This window comes from Sus scrofa, chromosome 2 (genome assembly GCF_000003025.6).
Source record: "Sus scrofa isolate TJ Tabasco breed Duroc chromosome 2, Sscrofa11.1, whole genome shotgun sequence".
Taxonomy (NCBI): Eukaryota; Metazoa; Chordata; class Mammalia; order Artiodactyla; family Suidae; genus Sus; species Sus scrofa.
In genome coordinates this window covers 135,569,273-135,593,320 of record NC_010444.4, presented here as the reverse complement: position 1 = coordinate 135,593,320, position 24,048 = coordinate 135,569,273, and the positions used below count along the sequence as shown (strand labels likewise).

General features: G+C 49.0%; 1 protein-coding gene across 2 annotated transcripts in view; it reads left to right on the top strand.

The window, feature by feature from the left end:
- Positions 1-24,048, top strand: part of FSTL4 (follistatin like 4) — a 610,055-nt gene that overhangs the window by 503,619 nt on the left and 82,388 nt on the right. The gene's annotated exons all lie outside the window — the stretch shown is intronic.

The window sequence follows — 24,048 nt, the reverse complement described above, 5'->3', positions numbered from 1 at the left end:
ATTAGCTGTGGACTAGGGCACAGGACGTCCAGAGAATACAGTCAGCAATAAAGTACTTCTCTACAGAAAGCGACATTCTTCTGCAGGCACCCCTAGCATCACAGCAGCACTTGAATTATAACCACACAGTATCAGTGCATTGTCCAGGGCTGACAGGGACCTGGGGCCTCCCAGTGCAAGGTGGTTGGACAGGTGTGCAGCTGCATCTTCAAGAGATGATGTCCAGCACCCCCACCCTGGTCTGGGGGCCCAGGGAGCTGAATTTCAGACCCAGCAAGGCCATTAGCACCCTGTGTACCTGCAGGGCTCTTGGATTACTTGTCCACAGGAAGGGCAGGGGACAGGGTGGTCTCCAAGGACCCTTCCTTCCCAGATGTCCTGAGTGGGAAACAGAAATGCCTCTGCCCAGCTGTCAAGGAATGGCTGGAGCTTTCAAGTGAGAGCAACATGCAGACCAGGCAGAAGCCCCCTCCAGAGAGGGTTTCCCCCTCTGGCATGTCCCTCTGAGCCCAGTGCCTGGTGCCCAGTCTTCCGCTATGATCTTGCTCACACCTCTGATGTTCCCCAGAGGCTCCTGCTGCCCCTCTACTGGGATGGCCTCCTAGGTGGGCAGGGGACAGATCCTGCTTCCCTTAGACTGTGGGCTGGGGGTGGTGAGGGGAGTTATCATTAAAATTCACCTGAGTCATGACAGAGCAGAAAGCCTAAGCTGGTGTCAGCCTTGTTGGAATGTGGGAAAGAAAGTTCCAGCAGAGGCAGAGCCCTCCTGGTACACTTATGAATGGAATGGTTGTTCACATGGCCAGCAGGTTGGGGGTAGGGATAACAGTTAAGACTGCAGCCAGGGCGTGGCAGAAGACTGGTGAGCCAAGGATGGCAGGAGTAACACCAGGGCTTACACAATCCCTTTTGCTTCAAACACGTATGGCTTATTGTACCCAGGAGCTGCAGAGGACACAGGCATTTAGATGGGGTGTGGGCACCCAGCCCTCCTGTGGACTGGTGCCTCCTAGCTGGCAGTCATCCACCTCCCCAGTGCTGCTGAATACACTACTCTAAGCCCATCAGCCTCTCGGACTCTACATGGGCCACGAGACCAGGTGCCCATGGATATGCTGGGGACACCCCTGGAGGTGCCCATGCAAACCATTTAAGGTCCCTGGGAAGAGTTTCCATCTATGAAGTAGGCACCCTGTCCTGCCATTTGAGGGCCATGTCGTCCAGCCCATGAGACTGAGCCAAGAGCAAGAGGGTGGGCACACAGATCTGGTTTCAGGGATGAGCACAAGGTGATAAAATCCATTGTCACTTGGGCATCTTCACAAAGGGGTCCCCGCCTAACCGGCTCCTCTTCACCTTTGGCTTCCCAGCAACACTGTGTGTCCTGGGCACAAACCATCAGTGACAGTTCAGAATAGGGCTTCAGGGGGTTCCCATCATGGCGCAGAGGAAACAAATCTGATTAGGATCCACGAGGGTGCAGGTTCAATCCCTGGCCTCGCTCAGTGGGTTAAGGATCCAGCGTTGCCATGAGCTGTGGTGTACGTCACAAACATGGCTTGGATCTGGCATTGCTGTGGCTGTGGCGTAGGCCAGCAGCTACAGCTCCAATTCAACCCCTAGCCTGGGAACCTCCATAGGCCACAGGTTCGGTCCTAAAAATGAGGTGGGGAAGAGAAAAGCCAGGGCCCCCAATATCCTTGAGAGAGCCACAGGCTGCTTCAGCCAAGCCTTGGGTTCACTCCATGGGCCACATCAGGCTGAGGAAGGCCCTGGCCTCCAGCAGGCTGCTCCCAGACTTTCCCTTTGGAAGGCAGGTAGGATCTGATAGGGAGTGGTAAGAATATATTTTTTTCTCTTTGTGGATTTTATTTACTGATCGTCCCATGTCTCAAATTCTAATGTCTGTCATTTTTTTTTAACATTTTTTTTTCCCACTGTACAGCAAGGGGGTCAGGTTATCCTTACATGTATACATTACAATTACAGTTTTTCCCCCACCCTTTCTTCTGTTGCAACATGAGTATCTAGACATAGTTCTCAATGCTATTCAGCAGGATCTCCTTGTAAATCTATTCTAAGTTGTGTCTGATAAACCCAAGCTCCCGATCCCTCCCACTCCCTCTCCCTCCCATCAGGCAACCACAAGTCTCTTCTCCAAGTCCATGATTTTCTTTTCTGAGGAGATGTTCATTTGTGCTGGATATTAGATTCCAGTTATAAGTGATATCATATGGTATTTGTCTTTGTCTTTCTGGCTCATTTCACTCAGGATGAGATTCTCTAGTTCCATCCATGTTGCTGCAAATGGCATTATGTCCTTCTTTTTTATGGCTGAGTAGTATTCCATTGTGTATATATACCACCTCTTCCGAATCCAATCATCTGTCGATGGATATTTGGATTGTTTCCATGTCCTGGCTATTGTGAATAGTGCTGCAATGAACATGCGGGTGCATGTATCTCTTTTAAGTAGAGCTTTGTCCGGATAGATGCCCAAGAGTGGGATTGCGGGGTCATATGGAAGTTCTATGTATAGATTTCTAAGGTATCTCCAAACTGTTCTCCATAGTGGCTGTACCAGTTTACATTCCCACCTGTCATTTTTTTTAATTGTAATTGATACACACCCCACACAGAAAGCACATGCATTTCAAGTGTACTGTTCAGCGAGGTAAGTAGGAGCACCCCCTGTAACCACTGGCCTGTTGAATGAATAGAACGTCACGCCCCCAGCTGCTCCGGCTCCTCCCAAGTGTAACCCTTAGCCTGCCTTTCTACTACTTTACAATCATTTTGTCTGTTTTTAAGCTTTACATCCATGGACTCATTAGACCGTGACCCTTTTGTGTCTGGCTGCTTCCTCAAAACTGTGTTTGTGAGTCTCATCTATTGAATTTCATCCCTAGCAAAGGTGTGTTCCTGTTCATTTGTGTTTAATAGTCCATTTTAAGAATCTGCCACAGGAGTTCCCACTGTGACTCAGCAGAAATAAATGACTTGTATCCATGAGGTTGCAGGTTCGATCCCTGGCCTTGCTCAGTGGGTTAAGGATCCGGCGTTGCCGTGAGCTGTGGTGTAGGTCAAAGATCTGGCATTGCAGTGGCTGTGGCATAGGCCAGAGGCTACAGCTCTGATTCGATCCCTAGCCTGGGGACTTCCATATGCCGTGAGTGCAGCCCTAAAAAGACAAAAAAAAAAAAAAAAAAAAAAAAAAGATTCTGCCACAGATAATGTACCTAGCTTATTTCCAGTTTGGGGCAGCTGTAAACAAAGTTCCTATGAACATTCTTATGCAAATCTTTGACAGGCATTTTTTTTGTGTGTGTGTCTTTTTTTGTCCTTTTTTAGGGCTGCACTCGCAGCATATGGAGATTCCCAGGCTAGGGATCTAATTGGAGCTCTTGCTGCCGGCCTACACCAGAGCCATAGCAAAGCCAGATCTGAGCCGTGTCTGCGACCTACACCACAGCTCATGGCAACACGGATCCTTAACCCACTGAGCGAGGCCAGGGATCAAACCCCCGCAACCTCATGGTTTCAAATCGGATTCGTTTCCGCTGCACCGTGACGGGAACTCCCCTGACATGCATTTTTATGGGAAATGTATCTTGGCATGCAACCGCCAGTCCACAGTGACAAGGTTTTGGCCGTTGGTCTTCAACATGCTTCTATTAGGAGAGTGGGGACTTGACCTTGTTGGGGGTGTGGGAGATGGCGCTTAGCCCCCGAAGCACCTGTTCAGGGTCAGCTAGTGAGAGGTCCTTGAGTGGTCACAACTGCTCCCCACACAGTCTTGAACCTCTGGCTGTTCCTGCAGGCCCCTCCCTGCCTTTGGGCTCCTGAGAGCTCCCTGGACCAAGGCAAAGGCATGCAAAGCAGCAACCAGGAGGGTAACCAGGACCCGACAGCCCTTCCCAGACTCTTTAGACAGCCCCCTGCTTGGAGGGGCCTTCCCCTCCCTCTTACTCCCTCCCTCCCCCTCGCTTCCCCACCCCCACCTGTCTCTCCACTGAGGTCCAGCATCCAGCCAGTATGGCCCCTGTTGGTAGCCAGCCAAGGGGCAGGGCTATGAGCACTTCCTTTGGCTCCCACCTGGGGGGACCAGAGATGCCTTTCACTCCTTGAGTACCAGGCAGACCCCACTTACCGGGTCGGCGGGGGGGGGATCGCGTGGTTTCTCTCTGCCGACTTGAATTATGTAAAGTATCATGTTTGTTAACTACGTACACACATAAAACTAGGTGCATGTTCCTTATGCGTTGAGCTCTTGTACCACCATAAAGCGAAAAACAAATCGATCAATGAAATAAAAACAAACTACAAAACCAATAAACTTCAAATTAACGACATTAATTTAATGGGGACAAATGATAGTGTTTTTCCTGAAACTAAATCAGGGCTCACAGCTTGATGCTGTGAGGTTTGCTGCGCCCCACTGTGGGCTGGGGCAAGACGCTCACCACTTCTTCTCAATGATGTAAACCGCTTTGAGATCCTCATGCCGGCACTGTCCCGGCCTCTCGGAGCCTGTGTTGGCTCACGTGTAAAGTGGAGAGGGGAATAGGATTGGCTGTGAGAACTGAGCCAGTTGGCACAGAGCCAGACTGGGGCAGACGACCCAGGCAGCCACACAGCCGTCCGCCCTCAGAAGGCCCCGTGCTTGGTTTAATGCGCTCCCATCTCTATCTTGAAATTCTTATTACTTTTCTTGAACCAAGGCCCTGCATTTTCTTTTTTTTTTTTGATGATGGTGAGTGCTGCTTTAATTTCCAAACCATGTAGGTGGGTAGGATAAATATACACAATCGCTTGTTTCTGAACAGCAGATATTTGGGATTTTGTTAAACACATTTTGGGGTTTTGTTGTTGTTTTGGCTGCACCGGGGCACGCAGCCTGCATTTTCATTTTGTACTGCACCCCGCAAGGGATGAGGCTGGTCCTCTGGGTAGCACAGAGCTGGGCACACCATTGGCACTCAGTAACCATTCGCTGCCCTTGCTGGTACCCTCTTCTCATTATTAAGTTCGATTCCCTTAGGGTGCTGTCCTCTAAGACAGTTTTATCTTCCCATTACTTACGAGAGGTGGGAGAGGCCACCTCATGTGTGTAATTGCACCTGACTAATTCCTGGAGTCGCGTGTGTGCTCTCGGGCAAGGACGCAGGTCCGTGGATGGAGGGATTCACCCCTGCAATCACGTGGGCAGGCTGAGCACAGTGACCCATCCCGAGCCCTCTCACTCAGGACCAGATCCCCGGGCTCTGCTGACATTCAATCACTTTTATTGCAACTGGTGCGAAATGGGGCCAGGCGGGACACTGCTATTCTCTCGAAACCACTTAAGTAGGTGACTAGAGTTTAAGGTAGCAGGTTATGGAGTTGAAGACACTTTAATGGATTAGAAGCTCACACAGAGTTGCTAATTTAATTTCCCTTTTTTATTGCTGTTCTCAAAAAAAAAAAAAAACAGCACAAATAGCCCTTTTCTTAGAGTAAGATATTAATAATCAAGGCATTCAGCAAGAGCAGGAAAGGGCAGGAAGATTTTGCAAGGTGTCTCTATTTGTCCCTGATTTCTGGAGGCTCTCAGTTGGCCCATATAGGGGACAGACCCCGGGGACCAATGGCTTGAAGTTCTAGAAGGTGGAAACAGCACTTAGCCACCGTGATCAGACCCAAGTAACACCCCTGCCTCCCCAGAACACACCTCTGCAACAACCCGCCACCAGCTCCTGGCCACTGGTCTTTGGTTGCCAAAGAGAGAGTACTTACAGCTCAAAGGCCTCAAGAGTACCTAGGCTTCAAAGTGTGGGTATTACATCACAGGGGACCTTGCTCCCCAAGGAAAGATAGTCTTTCCTTGAGGGGCACAGCAGGCTAAAGACTAAACTTACTGGGGGTGCCCGTGGTGGCTCGGCTGTAAGGAAACCGATTAGTATCCATGAGGATGCAGGTTCTGTCCCTGGCCCTGCTTAGTGGGTCAAGGATCGGGCATTGCTTGGATCTGGCATTGCAAGGATCGGGCACGGCTTGGATCTGGCATTGTTGTGGCTGTGGCTTAGGCTAGCAGCTACAGCTCCAATTCGACCCCTAGCCAGGAACCTTCATATGCTGAGGGTGCGGCCCTAAAAAAAAAGACAAAAAAAAAAAAAAAAGACCAAACTTCTTGCTTTAGTGGTAGTCAGGCCTCGGGGCTAGTCTCCTGGTGGAGGGGCAAAAGGGAGCTCCCCATCGATTGGCACCCCCAGGGTGTTCCCAGACCATCTTGGCTGAGCAAGGAGTGGGGCGAGGAGCAGAGGCCGACCCTCCCATTACTGCCCCTATTTGCACTGGAGTGCTTTTCCTCCTGCCACCACCTGAAACCTGAGTTTCCCTTTGGCTCCCCGAAGGCCTAGGGACAAGGAAAGGGGCATCTCTGCTGCTGTGTCTTCCCAGCAGCCGTCCCTTCCTGGGCCTGCTGGGTTCCTACAACCTCAAGGTCAGAAGTGCCTCTGAGGTCATCAGCGGCCAGCGTGCCCTGTCCTGCACCCCTGTGGGAGCGTCACCAACTTCTGTAGGCAGATCCCCCAGGACCCCAGGCAGCTCCCATCTCACTCCACGGGAGCCACAGGTACAGGGGAGCCACAGGCAGGCTGCACAGGGCCACCAGCCTGAAGTCGCACTGTCCAGTATGGTAGCCACTAGCTCCACCTGGATGCTGAACCCCTGAAATGAGGCTCGTCAAGAGTGTGATGTCCACACCAGATTTTGAAGCCTTAAATGGAAAAAGAACATAAAATATCTCAAAACTTTTGTATGGATGACATGTTGAAATGATAGTTTAGATACACTGAGTTCATCTATATATTATGGGACTATATTACGGGAATCAGTAGCCCCCATTTCTTTTCACTTTGTGTGGCCGCTGGAATATTTAATTCACCTAGGTGGCTTGCACTGCATTACATTCCCACTGGACAGCACTGCTTTAGAGAGGACAGAGGAACTGCTCCAAAGTCACCCAGGAAGGTCAGAATTCTACAAGGCGAGAGGGGACTGAAGTTTCCCCAGCAGGTGACTTCCCAAACGCTGGCTCTCGCAGGCCTCCTGCACCTGCTCCTGAAGTGAGGCAGCGCTCTTCGGAACTGCAGCCAAGATGCTCCCGAAGGGGAACCCAGAGGCTGTGCTGTGACCGATTTTATCAGGCCCAGAAAGTCGCCCTGGGTTTTCAGGGGTCACCTGAGTACTAACAGGTGGTCCAAGTTTTCATATGCTCTTCTGAGTCTTGGTGCAAAATCTGGAGAAACATTCACAAATCTGCTGCCCCACTGGTGCCCCGAGACGCTCACCACTCTCAGTATCGCCTGTAGTGCTAACAGCGCAGTGGTTTGCAGACTAATAAATCGGAAGAGTTATGATTCCTTTAAAATGCAGGCCTATCTGGGGTATCCACTTAAGGACGCACATGGAATAAATTACTTTTGGATGACACTTTTTAATTGAATTGAACTAACAGCTTAGTAATATGTTGCAATAAGAAGAATATTAGGATGATTAAAAGATCTGAAAACTCTTGTGAAATTAAATGATTAAACATAATGCTGAGTAAATGAACAAGCCTGTGTATGTTCATCAGGTGCGGGCCTCGGCAAATGACCATGTAACTAAATGCGCATTACGGCCCACAGCACGCCTGACTTCTCTGGCTCTCGGGCCGGCCGGCTCTCCATCAAGCGCTCCTTACCGCCACGCTGGGCAAGCTGCTTGTTCCGCAGATAAACAGCCACGCTAGTCATTTCGTGAGCGTGATGGTGGCAACAGCTATTATTTCTTGGCAGACGCGCATTCCTCCATCGTTCATGTTCTGTCTTTGCTTTTAACTAAAATGAAACTTTAAGGGACAGAATTTATCAGAATTCTGGTTTCCATTCGGATCACTGGCATTGACCCTCCAGACCCTCCCCTTTTTTGAGACGTCACTCCCTCCCATTAACCTTGTTACCTCCACATGCTTAATTTCCTCAGGACTGTTAGTTGGGTTAGGAAGTAGAGGATGAAAATGTCGCGCAGGAAGAAAGTGCTGATTCCCAGGGCCGCGTGGCCGATGCTGGCAGCCCTGGGGTGGGAGAGGAGCAAGCAGCTCCTGAGTGGGGCGTGTCTCGGAAGGCGGAGCGTGTCCCGGGAGGCGGGGCGTGTCCCAAGAGGCGGGGCGTGTCCCAAGAGGCGGGGCATGTTCCAGGAGGCGGGGCGTGTCCCAAGAGGGAGGGGCGTGGCCTACCGGCAGGAGCCTATCCCCCCCAGAGGGCGTCTCCCACATCCCTCCATCCCACCTCGGCAGCCAGCGCCTCACGGCTGCTTTTTGTGTGACCTAGAAAACTGATTAACTTCCTTCCATGGCTCATCCTCCTCCTGCCCCGAGATAACACAGGTAATTTCTTTTCTGATCATATAAATCTTTCATGCCCAAGTGTCGCTCGTAATTAGTTGCATAAAAATTCAGGTTACGACTTAGGGGGTTATTAGGAAACATGCAAACAGTGAAAAGTTTGGTTTTCTCTAATAAAAACTCTCAAGGTCTCAGTGACAGAGAGCAGGAGGAACGTGGCATCTCATGAAAGGTAACATTCAGTTCATCAGTGAACCTCGCTTGCGAGACTGGATGCTGAATGTATTTTTGAAAAATAAAAATAAAAGCCCCAGCCCCTGCTGGCTGGTCAGCCCCTTCCTGCACAGCCACGGTGGCCTCTCCCAAGTCCCTTTCCCTCAACGGGGCTAAGAGCCCTGTGCTTCCTAAAGCAAAGCTCCGAGAAGCCCAGCAGAGGTATGTTCTCAAATGAAAACATATTCCTCCAAAGAAAGTGCTGACCGACCTGGTTTTGCAGCACCTCCCATTGGAAAATAATACAGTGGAATTCCATTACGCTGATGGCTCCTAAGGAGCAAGTCAGCTTTCTGAAAGTTCCCGATAAAGCACAGCAGTTGTCTCAGTGGTTTAGTGTAATCGACTAGCAGGGTCGCAGGATTCATCTTCCCCCCACATGGCAAATTCAGAGCCTTAGAAAGGAATCGCATTCCCATAATTACCCAGGAGACCAGAAGCTCTTCAAAGGCAGTGTTGGCGGCCCTTCCTCTCCAGACACTGTCTTGTCCATCTGGCTCGTGAAGAAGTACCAGCCGGACACGACGTTAGACTGTAAGACACCCCTTAGAGAGCCATGGGCTTGAACGTCAAGGACAAGAGTAAACTTTCCCAGAGGCAACCCGTCCTGCTGACCCAGGCCCATGATGGTTTATTAATCTTATCCTTTCCAGATGTGCCATGCTTCCTCGACCCTAGATCCAGTAATTCAAGAGGGCTGGGCCTTGGATCATTCGAGGTATTTTACACACTGCCAGGCAGGGAGATGCAGGATGGATGCAGGAGATGCAGGGAGTGCTTCAAGGAATCCCAGCCCCCACATTGTCACCTGCGGTGCAGAGACCAACCCTCCCCTTGGCAGATGCCATTCCTTACTTTTCTTCAGGGTGCTGAAAACCTTAATTTGTCAAAACTCTGAAAGCCACAGGCTTGAGCCAACAAGGAGAAAAGCAATCAAGACTTTGTCATCAGAGGAGGCAGATGGCCCCACTGTCCTATCAAATTTAGTGCGAAATGTACTTCGCCATTATCATAACCATGCCCTTCGGCTGCCACGCCGTTTCGGGAGTGGAGCACTCATACATTCTGTGGCACTCTCTCTTTATGGGGAGGACAGGATCCTGGTGCCCCTTGTCGAAGAGAGAATAATAGCTCAATGCAACAGAACGTCTTTGAGATGCTAATGCACGCTCCCCGCAACTTCATTTTATTTTTTTCTTATTGGCTTTTTTATATGACATTTCACAGTCCTGTAGCCTCAATAGCTAGATCGGCATCATAAAAATGACAACGCAGTGATTTAAAGAGGAAAGTCTATCAGAGCGAAATGGATGGTATGCTTTGCAAGTATCACTTTAGCACCTCTTACCTGGGGTCAGTGTTCATTCTCAATCCTTCATTAAAGCATCCTGTTAAATCACTCAGAGAGGGGCCACGCTCTTCTTGCCCATCTCCATGTTGGATTAGGGAGATAATGAAGTGGAACCAAACTGGAAGGGCCACGTTAGGCACCCATGCCCTATTGAGTTAGGGGCTACCAGGGAAGGGTGACCTGAATGAAAGACTTGGAGCGGGAGAATGAGAAGACCCAGGTATGTGGGCATTTAGGTTTCCATCCAGAAGTTGGTAGTGAGTGAGCAGTGGCATCCAATGCAGCTTCCTCTCTCTGGCAGCTTTATAAGCACAGCGTTTCCACACCAATACTCATAAAAGTCCAAGCTGCAGTCGGCTCTGCAGCCTGTAACCCAGCAAGATGAGAGAACTTGTAGAACTCTGTGGACCCCAAAGTCAGCTCAAAGGCAGACACGTTACCAAGTCCAGCAAAGCTTAAATGGAGCAGGGCAAAAGCCTGGCCTCTTGGTAAGGGCTTGGACTGGAGCACCAGGCTGACTGAAAACTCCCAGAGCATGAATTTCTGAGAGCTCATCCCTCAAAGCCAGCTGCCCCTGTCCAGTTATCGTGAGACCCTGAAACGGTGATGTTCCCCAGGGCTTTCATTCATTTTTCGTCTTGAAATATGCTCTTTGTTGCAAAGTAATATACGCTAATTGTATACAGTTGTACATTAGTTGAAGGATAACCCCTTCCAAAATTCACTGCCCCCCAGACCCATGCTTCAGGGACCCCCTCCCTTGACAGAGTGATGGGACCCACCCAGGCTTTCTTTTTTTTTTTTTGTAATGATTTTTGTTTTTTCCGTTGTAGCTGGTTTACAGTGTTCTGTCCATTTCAGAACCAAACAGCAAGGTGACCCAGTCACACATACATGTACACATTTTTTTCTCACATTATCATGCTCCATCATAAGTGACTAGATATAATTCCCTGTGCTCTACAGTGGGATCTCATTGCTTATCCATTCCAAAGACAATTGCTTGCATCTATTAATCCCAAATACCCAGTCCATCACACTCCCTCCCCCTTCCCCTTGGCAGCTGCAAGTCTGTTCTCCAAGTCCATGATTTTCTTTTCTGTGGAAAGGTTCATTTGTGCCATATATTAGATTCCAGATATAAGTGATATCATATGGTATTTGTCTTTCTCTTTCTGACTTACTTCACTCAGTATGAGAGTCTCTAGTTCCATCCATGTTGCTGCACATGGCATTAGTTTGTTCTTTTTTATGGCTGAGTAGTATTCCATTGTGTATATATACCACATCTTCCTAATCCAATTGTCTGTCGATGGACATTTGGGTTGTTTCCATGTCTTGGCTATTGTGAATAGAGCTGCAGTGAACATGCAGGTGCATGCGTCTTTTTCAACGAAAGTTTTGTCCGGATATATGCCCAAGAGTGGGATTGCTGGGTCATATGGCATTTCTATATTTAGTTTCCTGAGTTACCTCCATACTGCTTTCCACAGTGGTTGTACCAATTTCCATTCCCACCAAGAGTGTAGGAGGATTCCCTTTTCTCCACACCCTCTCTAGCATTTGTTATTTTGGACTTACTAATGGTGGCCATTCTGACTGGTGTGAGGTGGTACCTCATAGTAGTTTTGATTTGCATTTCTATAATAATCAGTGATGTTGAGCATTTTTTCATGTGCGTGTTGGTCATCTATATATCTTCTTTGGAGAAATGTCTATTCAGGTCTTTTGCCCATTTTTATGTTGGGTTATTGGCTTTTTCGCTCTTGAGTTGTTGAAGTTATTTGTATATTTTAGAGATTAAGCCCTTGTCAGTTGCATTGTTTGAAACTATTTTCTCCTATTCTATAAGTTGTCTTTTTTTTTTTTATGGCTTCCTTCACTCTGCAAAATCTTGTCAGTTTGATTAGGTCCCATTGGTTTATTTTTGCTTTTATTTCTGTTGCTTTGGGATACTGACCTGAGAAAACATTCATAAGGTTGATATCAGAGAATGTTTTGCCTATGTTCTCTTCTAGGAGTTTGATGGTGTCTTGTCTTAGGTTTAAGTCTTTAAGCCATTTTGAGTTTATTTTTGTGCATGGTGTGAAGTGTGTTCCAGTTTCATTGATTTGCATGTGGCTGTCCAGTTTTCCCAGCAACACTTTCTGAAGAGACTGTCTTTTCCCCATTTTATGTTTTTGCCTCCTTTGTCAAGGATTAATTGACCATAGTTGTCTGGGTTTATTTCTGGCTTCTCTATTCTGTTCCATTGTTCTGTATATTTGTTTTAGTACCAGTACCACACTGTCTTAATCACTGTGGCTTTGTAATATTGCCTGAAGTCTGGGAGAGTTATGCCTCCTGCTTGATTTTTATTCCTCAGGATTGCTTAGCAGTTCTGGGTCTTTTGTGGTTCCATATAAATTTTTGGGTTGTTTGTTCATTCTGTGAAAAATTTCATGTGTAATTTGATAGGGATTGCACTGAATCTATAGATTGCTTTGGGTAGTATGGCCATTTTTACAATATTAGTTTTTCCCACCCACCCAGGACCATGGAATGTCTTTCCATTTCTTTGAATCCTCTTTAATTTCCTTGATCAATGTTTTATAGTTCTCAGCATATAAGTCTTTCACCTCCTCAGTCAGGTTTATTCCCAGACATTTGATTTTTTGGGGATGCAATTTTAAAAGATATTGTATTTTTTAATTCCTTTTCTAATATTTCATTGTTAGTATACAGAAATGTGACTGATTTCTGAATATTAATCTTATATCCTGCTACTTTGCTGAATTTGTCAATCAGTTTGAGCAGTTTGGGGGTTGAGTCCTTAGGGTTTTCTATATATAATCATGTCATCTGCATACTGTGATAATTGTACCTCTTTTCTTCCATTTTGGATACCTTCTATTTCTTTTGTTTGTCTTATTGCTGTGGCTAGGACTTCCACTACTATGTTGAATAACAGTGGTGAGAGTGGGCATCCTTGTCTTGTTCCAGATTGTAGAGGGAAGGGTTTCAGGTTTTCTCCATTGAGTATTATATTTGCTATAGGTTTGTCGTAAATGGCTTTTATTATGTTAAGGTCTCTTCCCTCTATACCCACTTTGGTAAGAGTTTTTATCATGAATGGATGTTGGACTTTGTCAAATGCTTTTTCTGCATCTATCGAGATGATCATGTGGTTTTTTTACTTTTCTTTTGTTAATGTGGTGTATGATATTGATTGATTTGCGAATGTCGAACCATCCTTGTGAACCTGGGATGAATCCCACTTGATCATGGTGTATGATCTTTTTTTATATGTTGTTGGATTCAGTTGGCTAAAATTTTGTTGAGAATGTTTGCATCTGTATTCATCAAAGATATTGGCCCATACTCAGGGTTTCTTTTATGCATGTACAAACACCCACACAGGTATTTGTGTGACTCAGGATCAGATTCTACAGATTGTTTTACAACTTGCTCTTCTCACTTAAAACTTAACAACTCAGTGCAAATAGATTTACCTGGATCCTTCCAAATAGCTATATATTATTCTACTTGGGGCTGAAACATGGTGTATTTACCCAGTCCCCTGGTAATGGGCATCATGGTGTTCTTAGTTTGTCATTACCATGATCAATACTGCAATCAGCATCATTAGTCAAAGACATCTTTGCATATAAATCCATCAAAATTCGTGGAGGCTTCTGGAGAGGTCTGACCTGACAGCTCCTCCCAAAGTGACAGGCTCTTATCTCTGTATCTTATGGTTTCCAAAGCTAGGGCAGGACTAAACAGCCCACTCCCTCTTCCCTGTCTTGGGATGAAGAGAGAGTCAGCTGAGATTTGCTCTTGAAATTTGTTCCTGAGAAGCTGGGCTGCAAAGACAGATGACCTCCAGATTGACTTCCAGAGACTTCAGAAGCCCCTGGGACTTTTCAGTCATCCAGGAATTAATACGCATGAACCCAGTGTCCCAAAACAATTCCCAGGCCAGGTGCTGGTAGCTTACCAGACTCCTCCTCACAAATAGGCGATGGTACAAAAAGTGAGCTAGTTAGAGCTCTGGGTGTTGCCAATATCACTGTCCACCACGTGATATGAGAAGGCACAACTTTGACCAGCTCTGTGTTTAAAACTCAAAGTCTTCTGCCCTGAGACTGGTGACCTTGGAGCTCAGGCCACAGCGGGTGAAGCTCTGAGGAGGGGTGAATCTAGCCTCTGATCTTGGTGAGCAGTGTCCCTTCTAAGCCCTGTTGGTGGATTCATCCTGAGTTATCCTTATGTTCTGATAACCAACCCAGATGTGTCTGGCAACTTTCCAAGGTGACGCCCTCTTTAAAGCTTGTGTTATGATCAACTGGATTTTTCAAAGAAATGAATGCATATTGGCTACGATTTTATCTAAGCCCATTGAACTGGTTTTGGCTTTTCTTTTCCCTTTAAATGTGAAATTGCTCACTTTCAACTCAAGAACTGGTGTTAGTGAAAGCAAATTCCTCCCCGAGTTGCTGGCAAACCCGGCACATCAATGATCTTTTATGCTGAGGCTGGATGTGGCCCAGATTCCTTCTCAACATGACCAATTAGATTGGCTGCACACATTGAACCCACTGGCCATATCTGCCAGCACAGGCATAAGAGATGGACCATAATGTGACAGGTGAGTGCTGGCAGCCCAACATCACACCAACACCTGTGGTGCCCAGATTCACAAGCTTATTTTATTTTATTTTATTTTATTTTATTTTATTTTATTTTATTTTATTTTATTTTATTTTGGATGCACCTTCAGCATATGGAAGTTCCCTGGTCAGGGATTGAATCCGAGCCTCAGCTGCAACCTACACCATAGCTTCGGCAATGCCGGAACCTTAACCTGCTGTGCTACCATGGGAACTCCTTAATTTAATTTTTAAATTTAAAAAAACTTAGAGGACTAATTCAGGGTGGCCAACTTTTCATTTATGCAAGTAAGAACTAGTAGCTTCTACTATTACCACAACATCATTTTAAAAAGGGCATAAGTCAGAAAGGAAGTAATTCCAGATTAAAAGAAGGACCACTGGCAGCCTTAGAGTAACAGCAAGAACATTACACACACACACCCCTCACGCACTCCAGAAAAGACATTTTTCGTGGGGTGACACTAGCCCTCAGACCAGAATTTGACCTTGTGCCACATCTGGAGGAAAGCATCTGATTCCAGGTGGATTTCCCAGCTCTGTGTGGTACTGGCACTGGGCCACTCACAGCATCACCCCAGCCAAGTTGGGCCTGATATCTCCTCTAGTTTGGCTGGTGGAGGAGAAGGCCTCTCCCATTTCCCTAGTTGCTTTTAATATTTTCTCTTTGTCTTTAATTTTGGTCAGTTTGATTAATATGTGTCTCAGCACATTCCTCCTTGGGTTTATCCTATAAGGAACCCACTGTGCTTCTTGGACTTGAATTACTATTTCCTTTCCCATGTTAGGGAATTTTTCGGCTATTATCTCTTCAAATATTTTCTCAACCTGCCCCGTCCTTCCGGGGCCCTAAAATGCAAATGTTGGTGCATTTAGTGTTGTCCTAGAGGTCTCTTAGACCGTCCCCATTTCTTTTCATTCTTTTTTCTTTATTTTGTCTTGTGTAAGTGATTTCCACCAGTCTGTCTTCCATCTCACTTATTCATTCCTCTGCCTCATATATTCTGCTATTGATTCCCTCTAGCATTTTTTTTTTCATTTCAGCTATTGTGTTGGTCATCTCTGTTCTTTAAATCTTCTATTTCTTTGTTAAACATTTCTTGTAATTTTTTGGCTTTGCCTCCAGTTTTTTTCTGAGATCTTGGATCACCCTTACTATTATAACTTTACAGTCCTTTTCATGTAGGTTGCTTATCTCCACTTCATTTCGCTCTTCTTCTGGGGTTTTGTCTAGTTCCTTTGTCTGGAACATATTTCTCTGCCATCTCATTTTGTCTAGCTTTTGGTGTTTGTGGTCTCTTTTCTGCAGGCTACAGGGTTGTAGCCCCTCTTGCTTCTGGTGTCTGCCTCCTGGTGGGTGAAGTTGGTCCAGGGACTTGCACCAGCTTCTTGATGGCAGGAACTGGTGCCTGCCCACTGGGGAGAGGAGCTAGATATTGTCCCTCTGGTAGGTGGGGTCATGTCAAAGAGTGGGATCAGAGGCGACTATGTGCCTAGGAGGACTTTAGGCAGCCCATCTGTTGATGGGTGGGTCTGTGTTCCCACCCTGTTGGTTGTTTGGGAACTTCTCAGCACTAGAACTGGCAGGCTCTTGGGTGGGACCATATTTTTTCAAAATGACAGCCTCCAGGGGACCTCACACTGATGATTATTCCCTGAGACCTCTGCCTTCAATGTCCCAATCCCACAGTGAGCCATAGCCAACCCCTAACTCCCCAAGAGATGCTCCAAGATCTCCAGATAAGTCTGGCCCAGATTCCCTTATTTTTTTTTTTTTTTTGTCTTTTTGCCTTTTCTATGGCAGCTCCTGCAGCATATGGAGGTTCTCAGGCCAGGGGTCCAATCGGAGCTGTAGCCACTGGCCTACACCAGAACCACAGCAACGTGGGATCCAAGCCACGTCTGCAACCTACACCACTGCTCACGGCAACACCGGATCCTTAACCCACTGAGCAAGTCTAGGGATCGAACCCCCAAGCTCATGATTCCTAGTCGGATTTGTTAACCACTGAGCCATGATGGGAACTCCTGGCCCAGATTCTTATGGAGTCCTCACTTTTCCCTGTGACCCAGTTCATGTGAAACCTTGTGTGCACCCTCCAAAAGCAGAATCTCTGAAGCCCCACTGGCCTTCAAAGCCAGATGCTCTGGGGTCTCCTCTTCCCAATTCCAGACCCCCAGGCTGGAGAGCCCGACCTGCAGTTCAGAATTCTCACTCCTGTGGGAGAGCCTCTGCAATATAGTTATTTTCTAGCTTGTGGATCATCTACCCAGCAGTTACGGGATTTACTTATATGGCAAAAGTGCCCTTTTTACCATCTCATTGTGACTCCTTTGTTTTCTTTGGGAATAGGATATCTTTGTTGATAGTTTCCACCTATTTTGTCCAGGATTGTTCAGCAGTTAAGTGTGATTTGGGTGTTTTCATGAGAGGAGCTGAGCTCAAGTTCTTCTACTTGGCAATCTTGTCTCTCATCTCAGGGCCTGTAGAATCAAAATCCTGAGTTTTTCTTACCACTACTATTCCTCCTCCCAGGAGAGTAGTCCTGAGAAATGGGGTCATGGAGAATCCATGGGGAGAGGCAACACAAGGACAGAGCCCACTCTGCCCAGCTGACAGGCCACACCCTCCACCTTTGTGACTTATGGGGACCTTGGTGCTCTCCAAGGGCCTGGAGGAAGTGTCATAACTACCCCATCTGATTCCTATGAGCACCAAGGTCCCCATGAGTCACAAAGGTGGAGGTTCTGACTGAGAGCACCCAGTGCAGGGCCAGAACCAAAGGGGAAGCCTGATCACTTCTCTTGGCTAGTGACCCCTACAGCTGCAGCTGCTACAGGCTGACCACACCTGATCCACAAGGGGACAGCCCAGTTCCCTGGAGACAGGGGTAGATGATGTCCTTTGCTCTCCACTTCCAGGGAACCACACCCCCACCCCCACCCCCACCAACTACTTAGTCAGTGGGGGGCTGGGCAGAGGTAGGCAGTTGCCTACCCTCTTCTCACAGAGAGACAGAGAAATCCTGGCCCTTCCCCATCCCCCAGGCTTCACTGACACCTAGGCCTTTGTTTCCTGCCATTCTAGATTTACCACCTTTTCTCCAAGGTCAGGAACAAGTGTGGAGAGCAGCTCTGGGGGAGGATGGTGAGGCTGGGGCTGCTAAATGGACCCTGCCAGAGCCAGGCAGGCCCACAGCTCACCAGGTATCTGCCCTCAGCTGCTCCTCAGCTGGGAGCGGGCCAGGCTTTCTGAACCGCATACATTTTAATGGACGCATTTCACTGGTGATTGCCCTGCGTGTGTAGGAGCTCATTAAACCAGTGTTGTTTCAGGACAGCAGGAAGCCGTTCTGCCCACAGCTTCCTGGACTGTCTGTAGAAACGCCAGGAGAAAGGAAACTTATTTCAGCTCCCAAGGTCGTGTCATGGAAACAAGCATTCAGCAGGCTTGTTGGCTGCCCTTGCTGTGGTCTCTGTACCCCATGTTTGCATGCAGGGGCCCCCACATTGGGCCCATGCTTAGCATTGTGGCCAGTACTGGCCAGGCTCATGATGCCCAGCCGGGAGCTAACAAGAGTGCTGTGGTCATAGGCAGCCCTTTGGCCACTGTACTGGATACTGACTGTGCCCTCGCCCTTAATGACAACCCCCTTGTGGGCCTGGCATGTGGGGCAATGTGCTGGGACTTGCAGGGCTGGCCCCAACTGGGAATTCCAGGGGTCATATTAGCTCCAGGAACTGAGGGCCTGGCTCCCAGCAGGCACCTAGCCCATGAAGTGTGGTGTGAGTGTCCGTGTGAACGGATGGATGGATTTTCATATTCATGACTGCTTTCCAGTCTAAGAGCGGGCGCAGCTGGCTTCCGAGACCATAACTCTACTCTCCTGAAGTGCCATGGATGTAACAGAAGGAGCCTGTGACCAGTGACTCCTGCTATTTCCCAAGGACCACTAGGCTGGCCCATGGTCTGCTAGGGGACCGCGGTGTGTGGCATCCATGGAGCTGAGGGTGGGTGGAGGCCTCCTGGCGTCAGGGTCCTTTCCCCAACCCCAGCCTTCCCCAGGCACCTGTGGATGAGGGCTCAGGTCTGCAGAGGTGAGGTGAGATCGGAGGTACCTAGGATCAGGATCTGGGAGGGTCATACATTTAGCTGCTGTCAGATCCTAGGCAGGAACTAGTTTCTCAGAACGCTTTCCTTCCTGATGGGCCAGAGTGGAGACGGGAGTGAGGCTGAGAAGGGTCACCTTGGCATAGATGGGCTTGCAATGGGCAGGAAGGGTGCGCTCCCAGAGGTGCTGCACACACAGCCCGATGTCAGTATAAAGCAAGTGGGGGTGTGAAACTGGGGTCTCCAGGATTGGAGAAGTGGGGACAGGGGTCCTGGGATATCTGTGTAGTTTGTTCACATGAGTGGTATTTATAGAATCTACCTGATTGTTTTATTCCAAAGACTTCTGATGCTTTTGAACTTGAACCTGAGCCTATTTGTAAAATGTGCAAAAGAAAGACCAGGCCTGGGCCTGGCACAGCTTCACGTGCACGTTCCTGAGATGCGCTGTGACCCAGGCGAGGCCAGAACACATCCCCACACGCTGCGTGCAGGCCTCCCCATGTGGGAGCCATTTGTCACACGCTGACCTCTGCCCAGGCTGTGCATGTGCCCCCCCTTCACCTGGGACACTGGGACCCCTACGGCAGCCCCAGCCTGCACGAAAGTGTTCACCTGTAACCGTTAGGTCATTCAGCACCGCAACCGCAAGCAAAACACACTTGAGACCAAGATAAATCAGGGTCTCTTGCCAGGGACCGTGGTGCCATTGCTGTTCCTAGGGCTTCCCCTGCCCCTCCCCCAGCCTGGCTGAGGGGCTGCCAGGGAGGGTGCAGAGGCACCACACTTAAGTCCAGTTTCCTTTCTCAGACTCATTAGCTGCTTGAGGATGAGATCCAGATCCTCTCCTGGATCTGCCACTGCCCCTCTCTCTCCAACCCCATCCACACAGATGCTAAGAAGTGGACAGCAGCGTGCAGAACTGCAGGGTGTTGGTCCTGCCACTGTGCCTCTCTGGGCCTGGCTCTCTCCATCCCCCACGTGGGGACAGGCCTGCCAATGGCACAAGACACAGGAGTGCTGGCCCTGCAGGGAAGCTGGGGGGCCTGCCAATCAGGCATCTCCTGCCTGCCTGAGTTCCCGGTGGGGTCATGACTCCCCTGCATTTGGTCTGGAGGTCAGTCCTCCGAAGTGCAACCCCACCAAATACCGCATCTGTCAAACTGTAGAGGGGTGTTTAGTTTCACCACTGCTCTTGGGGTCGTTGGAGTTTCCGTCTTTCTGGGGGCTTATGCCTCAAGTGTCTGCTCTGGGTCCAAGGTAGGATATGCATGCGGAGACTGTGTTTTGGCTCAGGCTGCTTGAGAGCTGTGGCTGGAACCCGGTGCTCGTGGGCCTTAAACACCAGGCAGAGTTCTGCTCCCTCCAGAGACAGTGGGTGGGGAGGAAGCCTCAGGGTGGGGCGGACGCAGGGTAAGCTGGCTGTGGATGGAGCCAGTCCCAGACCAGAGGCTGCCATTTGGGCCAATAATGAGGTTCTGACCGTAGCAGCCTTGAAGAGATGAAGAAAAAGGGGTGGACTCAGAGGGATGCGAGGCCAGTCTGGCTGTGATTATAAAGATGGGGCGAGGTGGATGCGACTTGGGCTCATTCATCCCTAAAATGGACCGTTCACTCAGCCAGCCCGCAGACTCCACTTGTGCAGCGCAGGGCCGGCACTCCAGCGTCGAGTGTAGCGAGAAGCAATTTGCTCTGGGTCAAGATGTAGAGATTTCCAAACTGACAGATCGCAGAGGAGGCTTTGGAGAGGAAACGGAGGCATTTTTCTTAGCAGGCTCTGTCCTTGGACAAAGCATACATTATAGGGTTCTCTCTGAAAGATAATTTAAAGAACCTACCCAAGACAAAAGAGACAGATGAATATCCCATGCCAGGAAAAGAGATTTCTCATATCCCGACGTGTTGGTGCCATACATCTTACCCGACACTGGGAAGGTTTCGGCAAAGGCAAGGGAGTTGGTGTCTGTGTCACAGCTATGAGGATGACAACACCCACTCCTCCCCAGTCTCCTGCCTGCATGGGGACCCTGCCACCCTAGAAGCATCAGGGGGTTAGCAGGAAAGCCTGATGGCCAAGCCCAGGAGTTGGATGGCCTTGTCAAGCTGGGGTGAGGACCGAAGGTTGTCTTCTAACCTCCACGGTATAACCATCAGGATTGGGTCCATTACCCGCCCTGATGTCCATGAGCTGCATCCGGTCAGCTGAAGACCTGAATAAAACAAAAAGTCTGCACGAGAGCCAGTTCCTTTTCCCTGACTGCCTTTAAGCAGGCATGTGGGTCTTTTCTTCCCTTCAGACTCGAACTGAACCATCGTCTCTTCCTGGGTCCCAAGGCTGCTGGCTTTCAGGAGTGGACGGCTTCTCCCCGTTGCATGCCTGAAGCACTGTCCCCGCTCTGAGAGGGCACAGCCCGAGCTGCAGGCTGGAGGTGGAGGGAGCTGATGCACCGGGGACAGGCCCCCTGTCTGGCTTCTGCTGCTTGGACACACCCCATTCCCCCGGACACCAGAGGCTTGGGTCTGTTCCTGTGCTCTAACTGAAGGTTTTTAGTAACAAGAGTGCCACCATTGAGAAATCTCCTTTGCATCTTATTCACCAAAGAGACCCAGAATGTGTTTATAATGTACACTTCTGACCACATGCCTCGGGAAGGTGTGGAGGCTGTCAGTTACGACAGACCTGGCACCCCAAGACTGTGGGGTGGGGGGTCCCTGGACCTCTCCTCCCAGCTCGCCTCACCTCAGGGAATGGCTCTGTGTTAGGCAAGCAGGTCAAGCCAGGATTGCAGGAAGGCGTCGTCCTGAAACCCCTTTCCTTTGCCCCCATATCCAACCTCTTTCCAAGCCCCATGCCTTCCTCTTCTCCGCATCCCCGCAGTCACCCCCTATTTCTCCCCTCAGCCACTGCCACTGCCTCCTGGATGGTCGCCCTGCATCCTTGCCTCACCCCCATTGGTCCTTTGTCCCACAGTAGCCAGAGTGATCCTTTGAGCATGCAAATCAGATCACAGGCCTCCTTAACCTAAAAATCCTTCCCATGGTTTTCCATTGACCTAAATTGAAACCATTGCATTCTCCTATAAAGAACTATGGCTCCCCCTGTTCCCCCTGGCCTCTTCCCACCTCTCTGTGTCTGTGCCGTGCACCCCAGCCTTTATTCCCTGTGCTTCGGCCACACTGGCCTTCTTCAGTTCCCAGAGCCTTCGAAGCCCCCATCCTACCTCAGGGCCTTTGCACGAGCTGTTTGACTAGAATGTCCTTATCCCATCCTTGGCCTGACAGGTTTCTTCTCCCCTTACAGATCTCTACCCAAGTATCTCCTCCCCAGAGTCTTCCACCACTGCTCTCGCTTGCATCTCGATGGGGCTTCCCACTATTCTCTCTCTTATCTTGTTCTTTCTACCCATAGAACATATGATGCTGTGTATCTATTTCCACATTCTCTCCCAGCCCACCCTCAGATGCCCCTCCCTTGGGCACAGAATTTGGACATGATCTAGTAGTGAAAGCAGTAGAAACGGCTGTGGGGTAAGTGAGTTCCCTGTGCAGAAGGTGTCTGGGGATTGGAACAGAAGGTAGACCTCCTTTTATCGGGGGATTCTCAGAGGCTTCCCGACCTCCCAAAGGTCTCATCCACGTCTCATTACAGTTTCCTCCATAAAATAAATTAACTTGTATTTCTTTCTCTTTGGGGGTAGAGCTGAGGAGGGTGTGTATTAGGTAATCAACACCAGATAGTATAGAAATCCTAAAACCTCGGCAGAAGAATGCAGTGAAGGCTGATTTCTCACCCCCATCAAGTCTGATAGAGTCAGGCAGCTCTCCTGGAGCAGCAACTCGGTGGCTCTGTTCTTGGTTCTCACAAAAGGCAATGGCCATACCATCTCCATGGAAGGAAAGAAGAGAGGGTGGATGATAACTGCCTCAGTTGGGGTTCTTCTGAGTGCCAGAACCAACAGGATAGATGGATGGATGGATCGATGGATCAGTGGATCGATGGATCGATGGATGGATGGATAGATCGATGGATGGTTGGATGGGTGGAGAGAGAGAGAGATTTATTATGAGGAATTGGCTCACATGATTATAGAAGCTAAGAATCCCAAGATCTGCAGTCAGCAAGCTGCAGGCCCAGGAGAGCAAAGGCATAGGTTCCAGTCTCAAACTCAGCAGCCTTGGGACCCAGGAAGAGAGGGTGTTTCAGTTCAAGTCTGAAGGGGAGAGAAGATCCACGTCCCCTCTTAAAGGCATCAGGGAAAAGGACTCTCTCTGATGCAGACTTTTTGTTTTATTCAGGTCTTCAGTTGACTGGATGTAGCCCATGGACATTAGGGAGGCCTATCATCTTTGCTCAGTCTGTTGATTCCACTATGCATCTCATCCAGAAACATCCTCACAGATACACCCAGAATAATGTTCCGCCAATTTTCTGTGACCCTTATGGCCCAGTCAAGATGATACATAAAATCAACCATCGCAATGACAAGTCGTGCAGCCAATTCATATTCTTTCAGTCAGAACCAGTCAGGCAGCTACATCCTAGCTCCCAGAGGGGCTGGGAAATGAACCAGCATCTGGGCACACATAGCATGGCACCCTCTTGCTGGTTAGGTAAAAGCTGTCTGCTCATCTCCACCAACAGCCTGTTCGAGAGATTCTAGATCCATTCTTTGACATCTATATGAGTTTTTGCAAGTTCTGTGTAACTGGCATATAATTGCATCAGATAATACATTCGTTTCTCTGCAGTCACCAAAGGACAACTTAGGTTGAAATACTTTCCTTTTGAAAATATCTTGAGCAGAGGTGCATCTATCACCTTTGGGAGATGGCAGGGCATGGAGACACATAGACCAGCCGGCCTGACCGAGGCTCCCCCAGGCACCAACACCAGCTAGGGAGGCGGCGTGGAGGCCACACACCCTGCTGACCAAGACACCCTGGGCTCTCCACCTCAGCATGCTTCTGCTGATGTCTCTGCTACCTGCCACACCTGTGACACCCCAGGGAATCCTGAGACGGTGGTGTCGCAGCCACTGGGCTCTGAGCTCAGGTCTACCCTCCTCCTCATTTGCACACAGAAATCACACTGCAGTTCAGTTGTCCCAAAGCCAAAAGGCTTCACTGGCCAGAGGAGGCAAGACAGAGCCCTAGAGCTCAGAGGATGCCCAGGTGACCTTGCCCTGCACGGACGCCTCCTGCAAACAAGGAGAAGGCTACACCAGACTTGGGCTTGTTGGGAGTGGGACATGGGTCTGCCTTCTGCGTCCAGCCCCACAGAGCCCAGTGCTGG